The 18,538-nt window shown below is 35.1% G+C and overlaps 1 pseudogene; it reads right to left on the bottom strand.

Moving 5' to 3' along the window:
* Positions 1–11,607: 11,607 nt before the first annotated feature.
* LOC126842254 (uncharacterized) lies at positions 11,608–13,491 on the bottom strand (annotated as a pseudogene).
* Positions 13,492–18,538: the final 5,047 nt, after the last annotated feature.

The raw sequence follows: 18,538 nt of genomic DNA, 5'->3' as shown, positions 1-18,538 counted from the left end.
TCAACGCATACTTTATTATAGTCATGTACATGAATGCAGGCAGGCAAACAGTTCATATGTTGAAAGTTCTAATAAATATAACACACACACGGTTGATAAATGTGAACAAATAACTTTTTATTAAATATAAACAAAAATATTTATTACAAATATTTATCACATATGAGTTACATAGATTATATTATATACAGACACAACATTTTGTACAAACATTATATTTTTAAGTTGACATTTACAAGTTATATAAATATGATACATAATTTTGATCAATCAAATAACTTTATAATTCAAATAAATAAAAATTACATAAATAAATCTATATTTTTGCTAATAAAAGCTCATTTTGTCGGGCGCATAATTTAAAGGATTATGAACAGATGGGCTCGGTGCCATTATAAAGTCATACCTAACTCTTAACACAATCTATTTTATTTTTTTTTTTTATTTATTTAATAAAGTAACGCCCGCAGGGAGCAATGAGTACAGATGTAATACAGTAATAACATTATAACAACTTTAACATTAACACAATAAATATTTAACAACCTTATTAACTAACACATATATCAATCACATTAAATTTGAAGCACTTAATTTTAATTTAAATATATTATCAAAGAAAAATTCAAAATTAGACAATTTATTACATATAGTTAACATTCTACATATAGGGCTATATATTCCATAATTCTTTGATTGATGCTCAATAAAAAAAGTATTATGGTGCCGAGTATTTACACTTGGCACTAAGAGAGATACTCTCTCTAAAAGTTCCGGGCTATCAACATATCCATTTAAAATTTTAAAAATAAATAGAGTATCCGTATAAGACCGTCTATTTTTTAGCGAGACAAGGTTACAGCGATTTTCAATGTCGACAATTGGGTAACCTTTCATATTAATTTTAAGTGCTGCAAATCTTAAAAATTTTCTCTGGATTTTTTCAATTTTATCAATAGACCGACCTGGCTAGTGTTCCACACTACCGACCCAAATTCCAGGCCAGACCGCACTAAGGCTGAATAAAGTACTGTGAAACAGCCTAAGTCTTTAAATTCACTACAGTTTCGTTTATGCGCAAGCGTCTCCGACGAAACGCCGCAGCCTCGACACGCGGTGAGGCCATAGCGCTCGCAATTGCAACGCTTGCGGCTCGGGAGACCGTTGATCCGAAGCCGGGCGTAGTCTTTGAAGTCCTTGACGGGTATACCGTAGGGCTTTCGCAGATACGCTACCGACTCGGCGGCCTCCGAGCATAGTTTGAGCTCGCACCCGTCTACAGACTCATGAAGACTCCGGGCGTAGGTGGGCTTGAGTTGGTCTTGCTCGACTAAACGCCGGGCGCCCGCAAGCGTACGTGCGCCATGGCGGACGAACGACTCGCGCACGGCCGGCACCGTCGAGTTCTCAAGTCTTACCAACCTGTTGAAGCGATTTTTGGGAACGAACGATAGAAAGTCCGGAACACCCAAGCCACTCGCCGATGTTTGCGCGTGGATGAACGAGTTGGGACACGAAGAGGGCAGGTTTAGCCAGCGGCGGATGGCCAGTCTTGTGACATGTGACATTTTCCGCAACTTACCAGCCGAGACCTCCGCAACTTCGCGATATGAGATAAATTCTTACCAAGGCCAGTCGCATTTGGGGCTTTATCGGGGCGTTAGACACTCTCTCGATGGCCGTTGCGTAAGCCAAGCCATCGTATTCGCCGAGGCGCCCGCCTGCGAAACTGACGCCCAGATATTGCCATAGGTCGTTCAGGTCAAGCGCCGGGAGGTCTGACCCCGCAATGGAGTAGACCTCGCGAACAACCTTGACTTTTTCCTCATGACCCGAATGTACTAGGGTCAGAGTCGCACTCTTCGTAGGGTTTAGTCTCATACCAGCGTCCCGCATTCGACTTGTGAACGCATCGCATGCTCGACTCAGCCCCATTGGCGTTCCTGCCACCAAGATGACGTCGTCGGCAAAAGCCAGAGCGTTCACTATAGTCTCTCCCATGCGGGAACCGACAGTATTGGGTAGCGACTTTAGTCCGAGGTCGACTACCAGGTTGAATAGAAGCGGGGAAAGTGGGTCCCCTTGTCTCACGTCTCTGTGTACCGAGAATTGACTCGAACATTGACCTTTCGCCTGAAAGAATGTCCCCGACCACGCGTACAACTTGGAGATGTAATCCACAAATTGTTCGCACAAGTCGACGCTCCGCATTGCGTGCGTGATCGACTGATGGGACACCGTGTTGAACACCTTCGATAAATCGAGAGACGCCAGACACAGGCCCCGGCACGCCAGACGTGACTCCCGGAGAAGCGAATCGAGGAGGAAGATATTCTCTGCGCGTCGACCAGTGACATCGCCTCCAGACGCCTAGCCAATATTCTGTGGTAGTGTCTCAGGGCTATAGACGCGATCGAGATCGGCCTGTAGTTACCTGGGTCACCACCGTCGCCCTTTTTCGGTACAAAGACAGTGCGGGAAGATACCAGATAATCGGTTAGCTTACCGCACGCGATGAACAAGTTAAACACTCCAGCCACTAAACCGAGAGGAAGTTTCCGCCAGCGACGGGCCGTAAACCCATCAGGGTCCGGCGCTATCTTGGCACCCGGAAAGGATTTGGTGACCTCTTCGGGCAACATCGCCGTCGCGAAGATATCGTACAGGACGGGGGCCGGATTACCACTGTCACCCGGCCCGAGGCTAAATCTGGGACACGGTTCTTCCGCCGGCGAACCGACGATCGGTCTCCAGTAATCGAACATGACCTTCGCGAGGGGCATTTCCCCCGTGGTCTCGCCTCCGAGAACTCGCTGTACGACGCTCTCCGGTCTGGTCCTCCATTCTGAAACGTTCCTCCGGTATAGCGCGGAACTCGACGCTCTTTTGCCACAACGCGCTGGACGGGGACGAGCGGTGTTACCCGCGGCCGCGTCAGGGGTCATTCCGGTTCGAGAGTCTCTGGCGGGGCGTTGTCGCGCAGTGGACTGCGCCGCGCCTTCGTTAACTCTCGGCCTTCTGAACGGGCCGGCTCTCTTACTACTGTCGCCTCTACTCGCTGAACGGGGATCCGCGGTGTTGGAACACGCGGCCGCGTTAGGGGTCGTTCCGGTGCGGGAGCCTCTGGTACGGCGCGTTCGGACACTACTAGTACTACTTCCGATCGGGCTGAATTATACTCGCGATACCAACTGGTAATCGCGTCAGAAGGATCGACGCCATGCTCCGCTAAGGAACGCGCGGCGTTCACCAGCCGCTCGGCGCCATGACCCGTAACCGCGGCTAGTTGCTCAACGGCCTTCTGGGCGGCTAAAAGTATCGTCGTCGCTCTCCCGGGTTCCGTAGATTCCCCGTGGTCATGACTCCTGTTCCTATCGTAGCATGCGGCGTTCGAATCGGCTGCGGACTCGTCTAACGCGGCGGGCGAGGCAAAGCGCACGCGTCGGGACTCCGAGGGCCCGCGACGGGTGCGACATCAGCCCCGCCAGCCGGAACCTGCGGCAGGTCGCCGGTGCTAGCGCTCACGGCTTCCCCCGTGCGGCGGAGTTCCGCGACCATCGACGCAACAAAGCACCGGTGCTCGGGGTTCTTCCGCCGTCCAATTATGGCATCACGGGTTCTTCCAAAAGGTTAGTGAGGCTAGAAGCGGCGGTGTCGGAGACGATTTCATCCGCCTCTATCTTGCGAGCATGCGTCTCTCTTCTGCAGACCAGGGCTTATTGTGCCTGTCTGTTTTTATCTGGCTATTGGCCACAGCTTTGTGTGCAACACTCTTGTGCACTCCTAGACCGATTTTAGTGGTAAACACTCTTCCACAAACGGTACACCTAAATTCGGCCGCCGCAGGACAACTACTTGACTCGGGGGGCACCGTACCAACATTGTCGGGGTCCGCCATAATTGAGGTCCGGACCCCTATCCGAGGCTGTCTTATATTGTGTGACATGTTGGATAAGTGGCCAATATGACGGGTGGCACCGCCGTACTAACCGGGATTCGCCCCGTCATGTGTCAGTCTTGATTAAGACCGACCCCGCTCCACGAGGGCAGACTAGGACTTTGACTGTGGCCACAGTCACTTCGCGGGTTAAAGACCACCGTCTGGGCGTAATTCATGTACCCAGAGGTGGCAGCAAGGTGTCCATACGGGCGTGACACCAATTACGCCCCCCTCTAACGCTCACGGGCGCCGAATGGCGACTCCCGGGTACCAATCGGTTAAGATCAGTTAGCCGGTTGTGAAGGCAAACTCCAGCCTTTGTGCGCTTAGCGCTTGACCCATGCCCGGTCAGTTAAGGCGAGACATTACGCGTCATACTTTCGAACCATGGACGCTCCTTCGAACCCTAAGCCACATGGTGCGCCCAGGCGCGGATCCAGCTCGCGTTAACGGGAGGGGCGGTTTAGTAATGCATTTATAAGTATATATATATATATATATAAACACATAATTATACTTTTTTTTTTATTGAAAAAATTTGTGATACACTTTATTATTTTAAAGCATCGAATATCTTTATTCAAAAACTAAAAAAAATAAACAAGTAACCAAAATATAAAATACCGAATTTATATACATGTTTAATAAAACATTTTTAAATATAGTTAAATAATAAAATCCAGCTTCCTGTTGGATTGGGCAAATATATCGATTACTTCATCATGGTTAATTACAATATCGCGATGAGCGTGCAATAAACTGGCTATATTGCACGCTTTAATCTTTCTTCCGACATTTTCGATCTCATCCATGTCTTAACTCGACGCATAAATGAAAAATTGCGTTCTGCTGTAGAACTTATAGCTGGCAATGTGAGAAGCATAAGTAACAATAATTGGATACCAGAAAAGCAGTCACGGTCACAACGTTCGAATGCTTCTAAAGGTGTTGTCGGTAAATGTTCTTCGTTCAACTAATAATTATGCCAAAGTGCAAATTCACCATTTAATGTTTTATCAAACACATCTCTGGGTATATTCAGCTCATAGGCTATTAAGTCTCCAAATTGATTTATCACATTTTTTATTTTATTTTCCAATTTGCATTTGTCATCGAAAATGTTTTTTATTTTGACTATATTGTGCAAGACCACGTCAAGATCATAAACCGACGTCAAATCATCATCGAATCTAGATTCCAAATCACATATTAAATTATCAAGAAAGGGAATAAAGAGCACAATTCTAAAATATTCTTCAGCTGATCGAGTTTGAGGATTTTCCCTATTTTTCGTTACTTTACATAATCTTGGCATAGTAATTCCGCCTGAAATTCCCAAGTTAGCAAACTTACTATCAGCCATTTCAAATATTTTTTTAAAACAGCTGTTACTATTTTCTCGTTTTTGTTTCAAAATAGAAATAACATTTTGAATTAATATAGTAGCTGAAAATTTATCCTGACTTTTAGATTGCAACAATTTGCTTATTGGAGATGTTACAGTAAACATTTCTGATACAGTTATCAATGTTAAAATAAATTCGCCAGACGATGCTGATTTAGATAAGTAAGCGGCTTTAGTTGCTGTATTTATATCATCTCATTCTGGTATTTTGTCTAAGGCTTCGATTATGGAACTTAAGCCTGTGAAAAACTGTAATACACAATCATGTTTTTCTACCCATCTCGTTTCACATAACGAATGCAACGATGATTTTAAAGTACTTTTTAAAATAAAATTTTTTTTGGCTGATGTATTAAAAAAACGTATAATTTCTGTCATTATTCCAAAAGCGTTCCTTACAAATTTTATTTTGCATCCTTTCATAATAGACAAATTTAAATCATGGCTAAAACAAGAACATTTAATTGCATTTTTCATTTTTTCTTTTAGTGTTTTAACTGCCCCACTTTTTTCGGATAGCATAACAGAACACCCATCAGTTGTAATCCCAACACACTTTTCCAATGATAAATCAAGTTTTTCCAAAATACTTAAAACTGAATGTCCTATCATTACACCAGTTATTTTAGGTTCTACGTCTCCAGTATTTTTATAGTTGTCTTGATGACAATCTAAAAATCCAACAAAATCTTCATACACCTCATTTTTATAGACATATCGAATTACAGTAACTAACTGGGAAATTTTTGAAATATCGGTAGTTTCATCGAAGATGACACTGTAAAACATAGCTTGTTTTACTCTATCCAACACTTTTTTTAATATTAAATTTCCCATAATTGAAATAAGTTCATTCTGTGTTGTTTTACTAATATAAGTTGCGTTAGACGGCCGACGAACCCCATCTAATCAAAGACAGAGTCCGGCGACCGGGCTCGTCGAAAACAGAGTAGCACCCTTAAAAGAGTCATAGTTACTCCTGCCAGAGCTTAGAGCATTTATGTTTTACTATGGGAATAACCAGTATTACTAGAATCTTCCCATCTACCCAATCTGCACCGACAATAGAACACGGATGATCTTCGCCACCTTTGAGTTGTAATTTAATATTCCTTAATTCGCCAAGTAAGTGCTCAGGTGAAATTATGCTAGAATGCACTTTTCCCACCCTAATTCCATTAATTATAGCTACTAAATTTTGTATTTCAAACATGCATTGAGTTAACAATGTTGTTATCTCATTGTTAAATGTTGTTGATGTCTGTTCTTCCATTATTTGTTTTACCTTCACTTGTTTCAGAACCGTATTTATTTTATCAGCGTTATTTCCTATTTTTTTGGCTCCATTAAGTCGGCCCCTCCACATCGGAAATTTGAATTTCTTTAAACATCATCGGATTGTGCTATGATAGTGCTGGTTTGTGCCGAAAACCCCATCGTTAGTGCTCCCCCTGTTCCAAAGTTATACCGCTTTCAAAGTGGGGGGCCATCTTAACCATAGCCCCCCACATCGGAAATTTGAACTTCTTTTAACATCATCGGATTGTGCTACGTTAGTGCTGGTTTGTGCCGAAAACCCCATCGTTAGTGCTCCCCCCCGTTCCAAAGTTATAACGTTTTTAAAAACACATTGGGAATTACAATTGTTTTCAGTATCGCCGGGTTCTGCATTATAAAGTATATAACATGTAAATAGTATATATAATGTTTTTTACGTAATAGCTACCTAATTGTTTTATTATATTATGTTATTAACTGGTAAGTAAATGAATACATACATAATAGATATTTTTAAGAAAACTTATATTCAAATATAAAATTTATAAAGAATGTTTTTATTGCTATAAACATCATATAATATATGAAAAAAATATATTAATATATCGTGGAGATATATTTTTTTTTTATATTGGAATAATATTCTTATAACAATTTTATGATATTTTAAATGTTTTATAATTTGTTTGTGTTTTCCGGGGACATTTATTTAAGCGAATTGAACTTTTCGAAACATCTTTGTATCTTTAATGTGAAATATTATGCCTCTACAAGCTTCTGCAAGTACTTATACGAAAGATAACTATTAATTAGCTGTATCAAATACAAATGAAATTTGAGTTCAAATAATATATTCTTTAAAATATTTAATTATTATTTTTCTCTATAAGACACCGTGCATTAGGACACTCAGCGCTACAGTAGGCAACAACAGAAACTATTAATCCCATAAGAATGCATTGCAAAATGTAAAAGTTTAATTATTTGTTATTTTAAAATTGATTTTTGTATAATTGATTGTTTTAATCAAGTTGTTTGATACACAAAAAATGAATAAACTATTCGTTTTTACAACCGTAGAGCTTTTTTGAACGTCTTTATTACACGTATACACAAGTCACCCACATTAAATCGATCGTTATTCACATCAGTTATTATGAAGAAATTTTCAAAGATATTAGATAAAAAAATACATAAACTTCTAAATAGGTAAGTAAATGAATACATACATAATAGATATTTTTAAGACAACTTTTACTCAAACATACAATTTTCATACCAATGTGTTAAATGAAAACATTTATCATACTTTAGTAAAAATAAAAAAAAACTGATTATGTCATAATATTCACACAATTAAAATAATACTTTAATCAAATAAAAATAGGACTCTTTTATAACCTAAAACTTTTTTTATATTATCTGTTAAAGGTTTTTCATTTTGGTTTATAGTTTCTGCTATTGTATTTATACTATGAACAGCTGATTACGTAATTACAGTTTGTTCTTTTAAATAGTAAATAACTAATAGTTTTATCTTTATTATTTTCCAATTGTCTAATTTTAGTTTCAAAATAATCATATTCTTGGTCTGATAAAGTTCGAAATAAAGTATTGGATAACCTACCAATTTCGTTAATTAGCCCCCTCTTATTTCTATGGTAATGCCCAGCTGCGTAATTGATTTGTTGTCTTTCTCTTTCTATTTCCCTAACATACGTATTCTTGATAAACTCGGATTGTTTACAGAAGTGTTCCCATAACAAATACTGTTCAATGATATCTGCTGATGTCTGATTAGCTATTTGATAACAATAGTTTATTGTTTCTTTCTTACGTCTATAATTTTATCATAATTATAGTCGTAATGGCTTACATTTATATAAATTGACAGTTTCCATTCTGTTTCGCTGATCCATACTGGTTTCATTGAGTTAAAATACATTAGAATGTATCGTGTTATATTGAAAATGGCACTACCCTGTCTTGAAAACCCAATTTTCAGTAGAAAAACTCTGTAAAATTAAAAATTATTAAGTACCTTTGATAGGACTAAAAAGTTAAAATTAAAATAAATAAAAAAAAAACATTTTTAATAACAGTAAAAAAGTGAACTCAAATTTTTTAAAAAAATTGTCTACAAGAACAATTTACCAATCAAATGTAGCACATTTTTTTAAAATGTCAATTACTTTGAAAACAACCGAAAATGTTATATTAATTTTATTGTATAACTACAATTTTAAATAATGTTATACATCTTTAGTTTAAGTAATATAAATGTATATGGCACAACTAATAGAGAACTAAATTTAAATTAAAAAAAAACTTACAATATAAAACATTATCCGATAAATTTTTTAGGATCTTTGTTGAATAGGTTTAACTTTTGTTTTTAGCCAAAAATGAAAGATGTTTAACATTATTTAAAATTGTAGTTAATTTTCGGTTGTTTTCAAAGTAATTGACATTTTTGAAAAATGTGCTAAAATTGATTAGTAAATTGCTTTTATAGACAACTTTTTTTTAATTTTTAGTTCACTTTTTTACTGTTTTTTAAAAAAAGTTTTTTTTTTAATTTATTTATTTTATTACACAAATAATAAGTCGTCATTTAGGATTGAAGAACACAGTTTTTTGTCATTTTTTCCGTACTTTACGATTTTAAAATGGAATTGGAATTATGACTGAGTGAAAAAATGACTTGACGAACATCGGAAACCTTCGCTGCTCCTTTTTTACTAGGTTATAATTTCCATCCCACTTTAGAATTGACATATTTTTATAGTAAAAAAGTTGAGCTTTCCATTTTAATTTTATGCGACCACTTTTTATTTGTGTAAAAATTAAAAGAAAACGGGTGAACATGAAAAAAGGTGTGAATAATTAAATTCAAAACTTACAGAATAGTTATCATTTTCTTTTTATTCTTAGTTGATGTTGATACTGATGCTGATCGATCCAACGGCGACGAGAAGACAATAACGCTGTTCAATAGGACAATAAGCGTCTTACTAATTGCAGAACTTGATAGGAATAAGTTCCAGAAGGAAGAACCGCTCACGCTTGTCCAGATTCACTGTTGATTTGAATCCGAAATTGTTGCTATTTATATTATGTACTACGACGTATACGCGTGACCTATTTTTTATTTACAAATTTACAACTACTACTTGAATGCTTTATTTTAAATAACATAACTTCCTTATTATACAATCTAATATTGATTTGGGATCTTTTATATCGGTTGTTTGGAGCCTTTTCACGTATTGTGGATTAACGATTTCCGGGAGTAGGCACTCTTTATAGAACCTTAAAATAACTAACTTAATATACAAAACTTAGTCCTAATTGTATTATCAATATTTTATATCAACTTACCATTCTAATTGTGTTACCAGTTTTTTCTCGCCAAAATAATTCGTCGTATGGTATTATTTCGACTTCCGCCCATTGATCATCGTAAACAACAAAATAGCAGTACTTTCTTCGACTTATGTGCATCTGTCCTTGAATTTGTTAATAATAATTATGATCCCGTTTTAATTCTAGTCGTTCTAGATTTATAACACGGCAAAATTATATCTGAAACAATTGATATTAGTTAGGGTTTTTTTACTGTAGTTGAAATATTTATTTTATAATTTAAATTAGCTTTTTCGTATTTACAGCTTCTAAAAAACTTTCAGTACCTTTTGCTGAAAATGGACATTTCCCTTCCACGACATAATCATTTTCTCCTAATCCATCAAAATATGAAAACCCCAACTAAAATAAGTCCAATTAAAATTAATAAAATTCAATAATTTGTTACCTGGAGAGGCTGCTAAAAAGGGTAAATGTTCATCAACAACGAAACCACATGGATTCACAACAAACTTAAATTTATGTTATAAAAATAAAATGGCTTTTATCTCCATTGCGTTACCGTATTCCGTCGCTGCCTAATCATATACTATTGATTTACATGATGTATTCGTTCTTCTTTTGTAAACAGGCCCTAAAGTGGAAGCGGTCAAACGATTTCGTCTTTCAGCGTGCCAAATTTGTGTATTTGGTTGGTCCCTAGTATTTATTTCTAAGGATAAGCGTTCGAATTCGTTTAACCTAAGAAACTCTATAAAATCTTTTTTTTTCTATTTTTTCTAAAGTTACGTCATCATCGGGTAACGGTTCTGCCAATCCATAATGTTGGTCTGGACCTCAATGTGATGTCTTCATTTTTTTATTGTGAAAAAGAAGTTTCCTAGATTTTGATAAGAAAGACTTATTTTCCTTTCTTTTAAGGAATTTTTTCCCAACTTCTCCTATTGCATAGTATAATCAATATTATTACTAATCTAGATAAACGTACTTATAAATAATTTATAAAAGCGAAAATTTCACCCGGACTTATGTCGTTGATGACACTTTTGTGAATAGTTTGTAATAGATGTCCAGATGTATTATAGGATATCACAGCTGCCTCTACACGTGTGTTATACGATTGCCTTTGCGAAACATTTGTACGTTTCCCGCCTAAATGTTTGTTAATAACACTATTAAATTGCTCACAAACATTGTTATCCACGTTCATTAGTAAATTATCAGAATTAATAACTAATCGATTAAATATTTGACGAAACTCTTTAGTTAATCTATATTTCTCAGCATCTACGATTAAATTAATTTCATTAGGTTTGGGCCCTGTACAAAAATATTTTTCACATTTATCGTGTGCTCCCAAAATATGACGAAAGCTATTTGCAATATCCTTTTTTTAGGCCTACAAATCAAATGACAGACCAGTTAAATACTTACAATTACAATAAAATTTCAAAAGAATAAAATATTTACCCTTGCATTTTTGAGCTTCTGTTTGATTGTTCAATGAATTCCTTTACTCAATTGATTTTGTAATTGCAGTTCTAAAAATTTGATTGTATATGTTTCCTTAAATGTATAGGAATTGACGTATTTTTTGTTATGGCAAAAAACTTAGTACCATAATTTCTCAACAAATGATTACGACATTCAATTTTTTGAATAGTTAAATACGGTTCATATGGCTTAATATCAGCTAATCTTTTAGTGATACTTGAATCACCGTCACCTAATATAATGATTTATTTAAATTTAAAAATAGTTAATAATAGTTAAATATGCCAACCCCTTTTTAAAAATAATTAATATTTAAAATGTATATTTACCGATTAGTTTATTATATTTCAATCCATGTAAATCAACACTTAATTTAAAACCTTCAGCAATTGCACCAGCTTCCATACTGGTAGCTCCTTTTTTCCAGTTCATAAAACATTCATGTTCTGGAATTGGGACGTGTTTATTTTTTGCTCTTTGACAAACACAACAGTATCGATTTCTTATACCAATAAATAAAATTAATTTCGATTTGTAACCAATTATTGTTGCCTGTAAATAAAATTTTAATTCTTATAATTAGACGCTTCTAATGCTCATTACTATAATACAATGTTTATTAATAACTATAATACTAAGAAGTTAGAACTGCTTACCACTCCTGATAATGCATCATAGTTAGTCTTATAACTCCTTTTACTCCATTGACCATCTGCCACTACCGTACACATTGGTGTTCCATCTTTATCAAAGGATCCATTTTCTATAGCTATTCGTTTTCCTTCTATTCCAGCTAATGACATTTGGTGTTCGGCTATTTTATGAATTTTTTCACTCATATCCATTTGAGTTTCCGTGAATTTCATAGAAGACATAATCGGTATATCCATAGTAGAACAATTCTCTGAAATTTGGGAGTATCCAATACCAACATATATTGTTGCACTCACAGCGGCCTCATTAATTGGTAAATATGTTTCGGGATTTGTCTTTTCAGACTCAATTTTTGTACATTTATTTCACAATAAATGTAAATACAGAACGAAGTCCATATTGTTTTTCATCTGCTAATCGCATATCGATAAACAAACAACCATATCCTCCTTCATGAACATAACTTTTAATTTGGTCGAATATACAACCAATATCTACGATTCGTCGACCTGGACATTTGTATGCTTGATTCGATCTAAAGCCAAAGTAAATGTAATTGAACAAAGGAAGTGTACTCTTAAAATAATCGTAATTTTGTAGTGTTTCTTTTGGAAAACATTTTTATTCATGTTATATTATAATATTCAAATATTAATCTTTTTTGGTATTACCTAAAGCTATTTGCTATATTATTACAATTATTTTAAGAGTAAACTAGCGTAGGGCGTAAAAAAATCACCCTGTACATCATGTATTAAAAAATATATTTAAATTACTTACTCAGGGTCATCTGATACGGCGTGTTTTCAATAGTCAATTTCGGAATTGTGCTACTTGACTCTTCTCCAAAATCGAAATCTTCTCTGTTGGGTCTAGAAAAATAATATTTGTTTATTATTAAAAATTAAAACAAAAAAATAAATATTTAAATATCTATTCAAGAGTAATACGCGACGGGCTCGGCTAATGGGCTATCAGCTTCATAAGAATTTCCATCACTATATGACTGGGCGTCTCTGCTACTATTTAAGCTTTGTACTTCGTCTATTTCTCTGAAAATTTTTTTTAAACATCGAAATAACAGTAAAATTTGCGTTATATAAATTATATTAATTACAAAAAGTTAATCGTAGATTAACTTTTTTAATGTTGTAGTAAGATAAGAAATAATGTACTTACTTTTTTTTATTTTTGAATGTACTCGATAGTTTTCCTATACATTTTTTTTTCTTAGTATTTTTTTTACTCGATCGCATTGTTTCTTTTTTTTTCTCGTGACTTTTTGAATTATCCATGGCATAGGTATTTCAAAAAATTAATACTGCACTGTTAAACTTTACACACTACATGCCATATGATGAATATTTATATCTATATATACGCAAATAATTGTATGCTTACAAAATACTTCTGGTTTTAATTATTTTCCTTTACGGTATACCTAACAATAAACTTCATAAACGGTTCCGAATTATTATTTTCGTAATTTATAGTCCAAACTAGTTTATATTGTGTTTATATTTTTCTTCCTACGTTATGAATTATCCATGGCTTAGGTACTTAGTACTAGGAAAAGCATTGTATCTAACGACAATTATTCGGTTAAAAAAGCATAATTTTTTATATTATAGTGGATATGTACAATTAGTGTTGACGGCCTATTTATAAAAATATATTGTCATTGTTACTCATATATCGTAATTATCAATACAATAAAAATATTTTGAATTTTCAATATTAATACTGTAATGCTCTCAATTAGAGGTCCCTATTACACGTGTATTCGGTTACACGTGAAACACGTGTAATTTTAAATATACGTGTATTTAAAAAAATTTCATTTTTTGTTATAAATTTGAGTTTGACTAACGTATTTACACAATTGTACTCGTATTGGAGTTCAAAATACTAAATGTTTTACTAAAAAAAAAAATTAATCACTTTGGCTTAAATATTTTTTTCTTAAGGGGCTATAATGTATACACCACTACTGGGGTGGCCCGCAGCCGAACTCTGTCCAGGGTTATATACATATTTGGTATCTAAATATATTTTTAAACCTAAATAAACCGGATTAATCTTAAACTTTTTTCCTAAACTAAAAATTATTTGTTATTTTAGAAGTTTGTTTAATACTTCCTTAATTAAATTAAATAAATTATAAGAAGTAAAAAATCTACAGTTTAAAGTGAAAAAGTAAACTGAATTAAAAGTAATCAACGTTTAAGAGCTTCGATTGTAAAATTATAGTAAATACTAAATTGCTAAATGGATCATTTTTATCGTTTAGATAGTAAATACAAAGCTTGTCGGCATTATGTTCAATAGCAAGTATTATAGGTATTGTACCTAATAACAATGGCTCCAATTATAGTGATGTGTAGTGTGTTGTCACATATACGATTCTTATGTTAGGTTCTGAATATGTGATAACAAATTGGTTATACCGAAATTTTATCGAATACAGTATCATAAAATATTCTTCTTTACTCGCAAAGTCTGCGCTGTAACAAAATTGCTTTTAGTGCACTGTGCTTCCAATTTAATTATTGTTACACTTATATTTACGCATAAAAAATGCCAAAACGAGGAAGAAGTTGGGATTGGCAATACGCAAAGCGCATTGAGGATAAGGCATATTGTAATTTATGCGACCAAGACGAATGCAATGAATTTGCTTGCCCTGGAGGTACAACAGGCTCATTGGGAAGACATTTATCAAGACGGACTAAACTCAAAAAACCATCATGAATTGTAAGTATTTTTTTAAATATGCGTATTTACATAACAAAATGCACATAATATGGAAAATAATATAGAAGATCAGCAAAGAAGTGCTATAGAGTATCTCTATGGGGCCTAGTGTATTGATATTGATGATCTGTCAAAACAACTGCAGAACTATTTGGCAGAACCACAATTAAGATTTACATTCGATCCTATAGTGGTGGAAAACTCGAATTACAAAATATCCGGTAATTGGTAATGTAAAAAAAATATTTAACTATTCCTGCTACATCAGTTAGCTCTGAACTAGAGCTTACGATTACACGGGTATTAAAATACACGGGTACCCGTGTAAATAAGAGACCAGGATCTAGACGCGGGTATTTTTAATTACCCATATACCCGGGTATTTTAGTTACCCGGATACCCGGCAGTTAAAATACCCGACTACTTGGTATTAAAACCCCAGGTATTCGAGTATTAACTAAAATTTGTTCTAATAGTTGTACTTATGTTTAGAAATAAATTTTTTCATTTAAAAAAAAAAGCCCCAGAATCAACGACCAATGGCTAAAATGTGTTAACGATATTATAATTTTAACAATAAGTTTTAAATATAATATTTATGTACATAAATATCTAGTATTTTTTAATTTAATACTAATTATACATTTTGCTGTCGAGGTTTGTATTTCTGAGGAATGTAAAATAACTATTGATAACATATTTATCGGGTCCTAGTAATACAGACATTGACATTCAAAATTAAAAACTGCCTTGTTTTTGCTTTACTAATATCTTACTTTACACGAAAAACAATAATTTATTTTATTTTATTTTTTTTTACTTTGGTAGTTAACAAAATTTGTTTCTTAGTATACTAGTTTATACTTTCTACTGTACAAGATTTATATTGTGTAATTTTTAAATAAATTATTATACAACGAATTCGAAAAATCGTGTTTTATTTTTTTTACTATACAAGAAGAACAATTTTATGAAGCTGAAGATACAAAAAATATATTAATTAGTAAAATAAAAAAAGAACAAGAATAGTCAAAATATAAATAAATAAGCATTAACAAAATAAATAATTCTTAATTAGCCCTAAAGTGTTGTCTCTGACAAAATGTTTAAACGTTTATATACATTATAATAATACTGAAGGGGAAGAATAATTTTATAAAGCTGAAGATACAAAAAACATATTAATTAGTAAAATAAAAAAATAACAAGAATAGTCATAATATAAATAAGTACGTTGTTACGAACCCCTCTTATCTAGTCTTGAAGCCAGAAACTGAAGCAAACAATCGGATGTCAACTGACGTTGATGAAGAGGTACAACAGCCTAGCTACTCAAATGAACCGTCGACCTCTCATTTTGTTCCAGACATTGAAACTAATACAGAACCTCCGTCTAATCAATCATATGAAGAATTCTGTGAACTAGAATCTTCAGATATTCCGTCAACATCAAACGTCAAAGAAGTATCTGGAGATCTTTTTTCCTCTGATCCAGAATGGGCTTTAGCTCATTGCGTTTCAAGTGATTTCAAAATGACTAAAGGAATTGCCCTTCAATTCAGAAGAAAATTCGGTCAAATCAAAACACTCAAGAATCAAGGAAAACAAATCGGTGAAATAGCGTTTGTGAAACAAAACTCTCGTTATATCATATATCTCATTACAAAAAATCGTTCGTTTAACAAACCACGTTACGAACATATCTACCAATCTATACAGAACCTAAGAAAATTCTGCGTGGAGCATCAAATAACTAAGGTAGCCATGCCGCAAATCGGATGTGGGCTTGACAAACTTGGCTGGACAACAGTTCATGGGATGTTGCGCCATATTTTTAGATCCTCCACAACATGTATACATGTATACGATAAAATGAAATTAACCTCAGAACAACAGCAGAAACTCATAGAGGAGCATCATAATAATCCTTTAGCAGGACATCAAGGTACTGAGAGAACATACCAGTTGCTAAAAACCAACTACTCATGGGATGGCATGAGACAACGAGTTGCAGACTATGTTCGGAAATGTCCACAGTGCCAAGTCAATAAACATTCCAACAAGTCAGCACGTGAACCCATGGTTATCACCACTACATCCAGCGAACCGTTTGAGAAAGTTTTCATGGATATAGTTGGCCCACTTCCACGCTCGCATAGTAATAATGTTTATATTATTACACTACAAGACGATTTAACAAAATTCTCTTGGGCTGTCCCCGTAGAGAACTATCAAGCCGCTACGGTTGCTCATCAGTTCGTTACTCAATTTGTCTGTCTGCATGGTTTACCTCAAAGTTTGGTCACAGATTGTGGCACCGAATTCTTAAGCAATGTTTTTTCTGAATTTTGTAAGACGCTTAAAATCAAGAAGACATCAACCAGTCCGTATCATCCACAAAGCAACGGAGCTTTAGAACGTAGTCATAAAACTTTAGGAGAATACTTGCGAAACTTTGTTGACAAAGACCATCTCACGTGGGGGACACCTTGGAGCCACACGCCATGTTCATGTACAATGCAACCGTTCACAGCTCAACTGGTTTTCAACTGCACGAATTAGTTTACTGTCGAAAAATCAGTATACCTACGTCTTTTACAAAGAATCCAGAACCTCAGTATAATTATAATGATTATCAGTTCGAACTCAAACGACTAATGCAAGAAGCGCATGCTGTTGCCCGAGATCGTCTCCTTAAATCGAAAGAAAAGTCCAAACAGTCTTATGACCGAGGCGTTTCCCAACAGAACCTCAGTGTAGGCGACAAAATTTATATGAAAGCGTCGGGAACACAAAACAAACTCAGCCCGCTTTGGCATGGACCGTATAAGGTCCTGGAACTCTTAGACAATAATGTTAATATAGCAATTAAGCGGAGGGGCAAACGTCAAATTGTACATCGAAATCTTGTTAAATTACATTACTCCTAAGACGATTATTTTCTCTTTCTCTCAGGATACCAGTATACGCTGAACTTCAAGAATCATTTCCAGCCATCCTAGCTAACAAAATATCATTTCCAAATCTCGACTACAACGGTCCTAACAAAGGATAAATTCCTTCTGTTCTCACTCACTTTTCCAATAGCGACGATTGACGAATATACTCTTTATCGACCTGTTCCCTTACCACATTATGTAATTAATAATAATGCTATACTTATCTCTCACCTACTGCTGACTACATAGCGTTAAGCGACGATAGCGAATTTTATTTTACTTTAAACACCGCTCAGCGTGAAGCATGTCTAGGTTTACAACCGTATACATTATGTAAGGGTAACCTGCCAATTAACCACAAAGCATCATCCAAATTATGTAAAATATTATTACTAAAATCTCCATAGACCATCCCTAACTCTTGTAATATTAAATACATATCTTTTGATTTTACAATTTGGAACCGGTTATCACAATCAGATTCTTGGATATATTGTACACGATCTGAACTTATCACCTTAAATTGTAAATATCCTTTGCGCACATTTCAATTTTATATAACAGGTATTGGTCGAATAATGATATCCCCATCATGTACTCAGTGCCGGATCTAGGGGGGGCAAGTGGGTACCCTTGCCCCGGGCGCTGTTGGTATAAGGGCGCTCTTAAGTATATGAAAAATAAAAAAAAGCCATAATAAATAAATAA

Source organism: Adelges cooleyi, unplaced genomic scaffold (genome assembly GCF_023614345.1).
Source record: "Adelges cooleyi isolate 19-005CV unplaced genomic scaffold, UGA_ACOO_1.1 ACOO_flye_CR_arks_rails_tigmint_CR_PRNA_469, whole genome shotgun sequence".
Lineage (NCBI taxonomy): Eukaryota > Metazoa > Arthropoda > Insecta > Hemiptera > Adelgidae > Adelges > Adelges cooleyi.
The sequence above is the reverse complement of the archived record's forward strand: the minus strand, read 5'-3'. Positions and strand labels throughout refer to the sequence as shown.